The sequence below is a fragment of the Gigantopelta aegis genome, unplaced genomic scaffold (assembly GCF_016097555.1).
Source record: "Gigantopelta aegis isolate Gae_Host unplaced genomic scaffold, Gae_host_genome ctg2281_pilon_pilon, whole genome shotgun sequence".
In the NCBI taxonomy this organism is placed as follows: Eukaryota; Metazoa; Mollusca; class Gastropoda; order Neomphalida; family Peltospiridae; genus Gigantopelta; species Gigantopelta aegis.
The window spans coordinates 69,920-78,433 of NW_024532892.1; the positions used below are offsets into that span (position 1 = coordinate 69,920).

An 8,514-nucleotide genomic window follows, 5' to 3' on the forward strand; every position below is an offset into this window, starting at 1 on the left:
AGTTGCTGTCGGATCAATTTTTTGTTAGCTCGCAACTCAAGTAATTTTTTTTTTTTTGTTGTTTTTCTTTGTCTTTCTCTGAGAGATCTTGTGTCTGGCAAATGCTTGAAAAGCACCTGCATTAGGTAATGATACACTATCATTGCCATAAACTAATGAAATCACCTTTGAAACGGTATGATATGATCAGGACAAACACTCCGCACTACTAATGCTGCCCCAGCTTCATTTCTACTCTGAGGTTAACTCTGAATGGACATTTTGTCAAATGTCCTGTAAGAAACAATCAATTAAAGACAAAGAAATGTTAGTTTCTGTATATATTCAAAGTATACTCTGCCCAATCAAAATCAAAACCACATCCCAATCAGACCACGTGTACATACTTACGAAGTTTTCCGAATTCCTTTTCCTTTGCCATTGTACTTTTTCCCTCCATTTATACAGCAGAAGCGTAGTTCAGAGTACACTAAAACTCTGCTTAATCACCTTATTGGATCGTCTAGCAGCTGCTGTAATGGTCCTAGATCCCCTTTTCCATAGCTACACTCCATTCTTTTCTTGGAAGACGTTTATTTTGATCTCAAGTTCCTGGTAGCTATGAAATTGGTCACCAACAGAAAAAGATACATCGTCTTGAGTCTTTTGGTCAACAAGAGATGAAGACACATGTTTCAGAGCCATTATTACAGCTGGTGTGGGTGTGGGGGGGTTAAATTTACGAATATTAACCCTTTATTCACTCGGCCGGCTATATAAGTTTGAAATGTTAGTAGCCGGTCCGGCTACCTAGACACAGCATTTTTTTAATACAAAGTAAACTACTACTAAAAAGGAATTCCTTTTAACACCTGCAACTTCTACATGTTCCATCAGTAAATGCACTTGTTACGCAGTCAATAAACTAACTAGTTTAGCTATGCAATGACTGATCATGTCACAATGTGTTTAACTTCAATAGCTAAGAACGTTTACAAAAAAAGAATGTAGCTTATAAAAGTTGTTTACCTTTCTAACTTTCTAATGGGTATTAAATGTACATATATTTGTCTACTGAATATGGAGACTTGTTATTTGCATTTTCTGTGTTTTAGTTATGGTTTTTACAATGTTAACACTTTATATTTTACTGCCTGACAGTTCTATGATTGTTTTCGATTACATTGTTACAGCCATGCACATAGTTTATTTTATTGTTGTATCTAACAATTTAAAGCAATGAATAAAACTCAACTACAATCTTCAAGTGCTGATACAGGTGACAAGCAATGAATTTTATTTGCTTGTACAATCCTAGATCATCAAGATTTGCTTTACCAAAAAGCAATGAACAAGTTTACTCGCACAAGCTATTGTAACACTAAAGCACTGTCAGAAGCATGTGTTTTTTTTTAGACAAACTCTGGATGCCGAGACAAAGTGTACTATTATCAGGATGTTCGAAGCTTAGAATTGTTTTAAATGACTCAGAAGTAAGATTTAAATTGGTGTGTTAGATTGATGTCTTCCAGATTCATTTGAATAAGACTGAAAATAATGCAAGGTTTTTACCTTTAAAGGTCTGCCCTGAAAAATTCAAGCCTTCAACATGTTTGTCTACTATGCTACTGCTAATCAGCATATATAATAACAGGATTGGTGAGGTGTCTTTGTATAGGATGGGGTTAAACCACAAAAGACAATTTGTCTGGTATAGCAAAATATCTGGTATGGTATAATATACTTTTAAATTCTGTCGTCATTTGTGTTAAGTAGAGAGAGAAAAGTAACATATAACAATTTCAATAGGACTTCTTTTCTTGTGAAGCTAATACCTCAGTCAGAAGTTCTTTAGCTGTAGTAATAGTTTTATTGAAACTCCCTTCTGGACCAAGAAAATCATCCAATGCCTTGACTGGTTTAATTCGGTAAATTCTCGCTCTGAATCTCCAACTACCTCTATATAACTGCATCATTAGGTGATCCAGAACTACTGGTAGTATGAACCAATCCATTCTACTCATGTACATGTGTAAGTCATGCTTGACCTTGTCAAAAACTTAAATCTAGTATCCAATACACAACTCTAAAATACTGCATGGTTATACAGTGCATCGAATTTACCACATCTGCTGTATCTCCTCTGTTACTATCTTCAACTGTTTAATGTTAGTAAGTCACCTGTAGAGTCTTTCATGGTGATTCATTAGTAAAGGAAGATATAGAAAAAATTCTCAAGAAAGTAGTTACAACTTATAGGGCTCAATATCTTAACAAACTCTTGAGCTAGTTTCCTCAGTCTGACTTCAAATCCTGGGTTGATCAGATATGCAACAACCTTGTATAAGCACTAGTTATCTTCATATATGCATATTTGTGTTTAAGAGCTTCCACAATAACAACACTATAATCAATAGGACCAACAGGCTTGCAACAATCTGCAAGTATCAATTGTTCTTACTTACAAGCCATGTTTGAAACAGCTGAAGACAATATGATGAGCACTTCAGATATTCAAGCACTTCGCATCCCGTATAAGAGAGGTCTGTTACATATATGGTGCCTGGTTATGGACTATAGTTGTGACCTCCCCTTTCCCAGTCATTTGTCTCTATTTATCTGCTATCTCCTTCATAGTGTGGTATTTGGGAAATGTTGGTGTTATCAATACAGGTTACTCCAATTTGGACAAAGTAATGAACTGGCTGTACACACCTGACCTGCTCATGATCTGGTCTAAATATTATTAATCAAAGCTAGTGTCTAGGTTACAGCAATTTCAATTTCTCAACTTCATGTGCATTTATGTGAACATGTTGCTGAAAGCTACACTTAGTTCTAGGTATTCTAACAGCCTGTTGCTTTCTAAAATGTTCATGGACCTTATATCCTTTACAATCAATATGCCATGAATTCAGAAATCTCAAGGCTCCTATTTTTTGAACATTCTTGTTCCTTACTAGTAGTCTCTGTTTTTTTATGGTTTATCTGAAAGTTTAAATGAGAGAGTGTTTCACTGTGAGACAGTATCTGAGTTTAGTTATTCCTCCACAGTGGCAACATTTATTGGAGCACAATGTGCATTTCATTTTTGGTGACACAATCTTTAAAAATGCTCTTACAAGTCTCACTTAACAATTTTATTAGCAATGTATTAAAGAAACAAAGGAAATATTACTAAAGTAGGTAAACTCAAGCAAGAGCAATAATCATATATAGTCATGTGAGGTTGTGTACTTTAAATAAGCACCACATCAATAAGCGTCAAAGCAAAAAACTTCAAGTTAGTGTACAAATGATCCTATGAAACCTTTGTCACAGCCTTTATTTGAATTGTCACCATTGCCATGAGTTTTTTGAATTCCAGCACTGAAGTATTCTGTGAGACCATTAATCCACCATTAGTTGTCCCTTTGCAGATGTCACCAATATGTCGAACTAAATAGACCAATGAACCTCCTTAAAGCTTATGCAAGTCATTCTACCTAAGCAGATTAAAGTGATGGCTGTTTCACGCAATGTGATCCTTGACCTGAGTTTAAGCCAATTCAATCGAAGGTTCACTCACCTAGTGCTGCTTTCACGGCTTTATTTCAATATAGAAGAAATAAGTCATAAATCCCTTTAGTTTTTGTTCAACTGTATTGTACTTCGTCACATTGTCAGGAACGATATGAGGAATTGTCTCTAACAGTTAGAGGTATATAATAAGGATGTCTGAAAGAAGGTTAAACCCATTTCTAATATCATTTTGTTGTGGTAATTTGTTTCCTTGAAATAGAAAGTGAATGTCACCGTTTTGCCTCCCACTCTAAAATTAGTCATTTACCTTTATGAGGTTTTACACCTCTTAAAATACTATATGTTAATTTGTCATTTTCAACCTAGCCATCTATTGGATTAGTTTGTATTGGCCAGTATCACTTAATATCTGTTTTAATCCTATCACTCTGAACAATTTCATCATAAAAAATAATTCTTCAATATAGAGAAACAATAAATGAAATTAACTGATAAGTTGTGAAATGCCTTTTCCATACAAGTCTTCATTCATCCTTTTAGCTTCTCTGTTAAACCATCAACTATCTTCTTACATCTTGTAGTTATAATCAAAAAAAACAAAAAAGGATTGTAAATGTTTCTACTATTGTCTTGGAAAGTCACTGATAGTGTTAGTCTTCTGACCTCTTCTTGAGTTCCATGTCATTGATTGTTTGAAGTGATAGTACAAATTATGTTTGTTATAATAAAAATATGATAGTACTTTGAATCATGCTTTTAAAGTGCCGTCCATTCTTTAAAGATAGTACCAAAAGATGATCAAAATCCACAAACCAACATTGCACAAAAAAAAAATAATATGAAAGACTACATCAGGAGGAATTAAACTTGATAGACAGAAAAATAGATTGCAAAATTTGATCTTTGTGTAAAAATTTATTAACAAACTTGCGTGGTTTGTAAATAATGTAACAATGTGGTGATTTATTTTACCTTTATTTCTTATTTCTTAGACAATGTTGAGAGCATACCAGGAGAGATCATTTCTCTGTTGCAATCAAGAACTGAGTTGATGAGATTCACAAAGTATTACTGAATACCTCATAAAAAACATAGCAAAGCTATTGGTAATTAAACATTGCCATACTACCATACATGAAGTGATTTTAATTGTTTTTTGATATTCTTCTACTGTCTTCTTTATTCATGCAGGTGAAACCAAGTGATGTTGAAGAATACCTTCAAGAATTAGAATGTCAAGGAGCAATATGTTCACTACTGAAAGTAAATCCACCATTATGGGGAATACCTGGAAACCCTAACTTAGAGTCTAGTTCATTAGCAATGTCAAACCAAGATCAAAGTACATCAGACTCTAATCAAGAAGTACTTGATGAAGCAGTAGACATGAGATCATATCTAATCCCAAAATTGATAGTCCTCAACTACTTCCAGTTCAAGATAGTGGACATGTCAATGCTTCAATTGTCATGAGTTGAATCGCAATCCTGTCAGTGCACTTAGTGAGTATTGTCAAGCTCACAAGTTGACTTTGGAATTTCCTGTTGTTCGTGAGTATGGTCCTCCTCATCTGAAACATTTTGTTGTTGCAGCCATTTTTGGAACATACAGGTTTGAAGCAGAAGCTACTAATAAGAAGGAAGCCAGAAAATGGCAGCTGATTTAGCTCTTCAGACTGTACGAGCCAGCACGATAATACGAACAGGGACACAATCTAGTACAACCCTCACATAACTCTCTTGAAAGTGATGTCAACACAGAGTTTCAAGATCATATTGCTACTTTAGCTCATGGATTGTATGCTAGATTAGAGGCTGTCTGTAGATATGCCACAGCCTGGACGTAAATTTATTGCTTGTTTTATTATGGAGGATACAGAAACTGGACAAATGGATTGTGGTATCATTTGGCAGTGGTACACGTTGTATAACAGGAGACAAAATGAGTTTAAAAGGTGATGTTGTTAATGATTCTCATGCTGAAATTTTGGCCCGTCGAGGCTTGGTCCAGATTCTTTTACCAAGAGCTTGCAACTTTTACGAACATGGTGAAAGTGTTGAGACCATTTTTGATTCTGATGAAGTGTCAAGAATTATGTAGGTGTTAAGGACTCGATCAAATTTCATCTTTACATAAGTACAGCACCATGTGGTGATGGTGCTCAGTTTTTCTAGAGAAGATGCACGAAATCGTGAACCACCACCAGATTGTTCTCATCTTCCAACAATGGCAACAAAAGTACAAGTGTTCTTCAGGACCAAAATGGAAGGAGGTGAAGGGACAATTCCAGTTTTACCTGATGGCCCAAATGCAAACCTGGGATGGTATCCAGCAAGGAGGTAGACTTAGAACTATGTCATGTAGTGACAAAATAGCACGTTGGGATGTTTTAGGACTGCAAGGGGCTCTCTTAAGCTTGTTTATGGCACCTGTCTACATGAGTTCCTTGACACTGGGAGCTTGCATCATCACGGTCATTTGTCTAGAGCAGTCTGTTGTAGGTTCTATGATCTCTCTCAATATTTACCCTACACCTTTCTCTGTGAACCATCCTGTGCTTGGCCGTACTTGCTGGAGGAGATGAAATTGAAGCGACATGTGGAAAAAAACCTCCAGTTACTGCATGAACTGGGTTATTAATGATGACAAGCCTGAAGTTACAGATGGAACAACAGTCGTCCTGTATCTTCATCATATGCTTTGTCACAAGTATGCAAAGCACAACTGTATTCTCATTTTCTGTCTTTAAGCAAATTAATGGGTAATGATGATCTACATGATTCACTTTCATATCATGAAGCTAAATCAAAGGCCACTATTTTCCAACACGCAAAGTCGTTGCTATATCAGTATAGCCAAGAGCATGGAATGGGAATATGGGTTTGCAAAACCACAAGAGCAAGATCAGTTTAATGAACATGATTTGCTACAACTTGGTTTAGATATTTAATTGTTTTCTTATTACCTTTCTTTTTACTAATTTTCTTGAAATCTCTTTCCTAATAAGTGCAAAAAGGCATGCAAATTTGCTTGTGGTATATGTTAGTCTGACCTTATTTTAATTAATAATTGCTAATGACAACTACACATGTATTAGCACACAGTAAGAGTAAAAGATATAAACAGTTGCTCAGAAAACTGAATATAGACATAGTTTAGTATATTGTATTTCCCACGTGAAACCATTTAAATGTCACTTTATCTCCAACTTGTACTTCCAAGTTGTTTGTCATCCACATTTGTGGTCAAACAAGCTGAATTGTGTCCATCACTAAGTTGTTACATGTTATAATGTTTTACATACACTGCAATGAGCTATGCATTGTAATACGTAATCAGAATAATACTGGCAACAAAATGTTCCTGTGAGATAAGTCAATATGATGTTATTTCTGTAGACAAATAACAGTCAACTATCACATTGCTTCAGCCTCAAATGATACTGTGTTGTTTGTACAACACCACCTAAACATAAATAGCTCAGCTAATCTATTCATCTGTATGTTTAACACTCTGACATTGGCAACTTTCATTGCTTGAGAATGTGCCCCAAAAACGTTTTTTTTGGTATTCAAAATCCTTGCATGATGGCATAATTTATATAGATAATCATTAATATACAAACATCCTCAAAGTTTAGTGCAGTTATGACCTTTCTATTCAAATGGTTTCTTTTGCAAAGATAGGAGAAATTGTTTAGTTACACAATACCTGCATGAATGTGAAAAAAGAAGTTACTGTCTGCTGAGTTAACTACTAATCCCATCATATATATGCACAGAGTAATTGTCAGTCCCCATTGAGATAGCTTTAACTTCCTTATAATACTGTGGTTAATTATTCAATTTTGATAATTCCAAAGTAAAGGTCTTCAATTTTGGTGTTATAGGGGATACACCTGCATTATCGGAATTATCAGCAAAGTTAAAACAGTATGGTGTGATTCCATGTCAGCAGCAACTTCAAATATGTCTGTTTTATCTGTTGCTGGTGTGACAAACATCATTCTCTTTAATTGTTGGCCCTTGAGGAATGGCTTGTATTGCTTTGGGGTTTGCATCACCTGCTCTTTAGACAATAACAGTTGTACCTTAGGAAGCTGAAAATAACATCAATAACACAGTCATTCTTAGGTATTATGTATGATCATACCTTTCTTGCCTTTATTCTCACACTGCCTTCTTGATGTCTTTGCCTTTCTCATTGTACCTAATGCACAAGCAGAAAAATCTAATCAGACATACTTTCAAAGCTACAAATAAATGAAAATACTCAAATTTTGAATAAAGACCAAATGTACAGATGCTTTAACTATTTTAAACACTATAGGCTAAAAGGCCAACCATTACTGTCAAAATCATTAACAGGCATTGCTACATCTAGCAATACCCTTTGTTCTTCATGTAAAAAGCTTAATATGACTAACTAATTTTTCTAAAGTTTGACAACAATTCACCTAAGAAGAGAACCTGTCTATATTATGACACAATACACAGCTGGAAAACACCACATTTCCTGAACAAGTTCTAGGGTGTCACTAAATCTTCTGATGCAGAGCAACACATATATTGGATCACTATTACACACAAGTATCATGTTCAGAAAGGAAAAGCCTTATGGGGACCTACATATTATAAACTATAGACTGATGGAACATTTGAATACTGCATGGCATGCATATATGTAACATTAGACTTGCTACGCCTGGCAATGCATTCCAAGTGCTCACATTTCAGCATTTATAAGTAATGTCTTATAATTTATTTTTGGAAAGCAAATCTATCTTTCAGTATTTCACCATCAGTTCATGACATGCTTAACAACGTGCTTAGCCTTGTGCACAAGTATAAAGCTTGTGGAATAATTACTCCAGTCACAGAGTTTTTTTTCTTTGATACTGATTTTAACAGATTTCAGCTAACATCAGCCATACAACCTATGCGTTGAATTGATTATCCGTACAACATTAATTTATAACCTGCTAACTCTTGTAATGCACACACTATTTTAACT

At 35.0% G+C, this 8,514-nt stretch overlaps 1 pseudogene; it reads left to right on the plus strand.

Annotated features, from left to right (window-relative positions):
* The first annotated feature begins 5,366 nt into the window (after positions 1 to 5,366).
* Positions 5,367 to 6,085, plus strand: LOC121391394 (annotated as a pseudogene).
* The last annotated feature ends 2,429 nt before the right edge of the window (positions 6,086 to 8,514 follow it).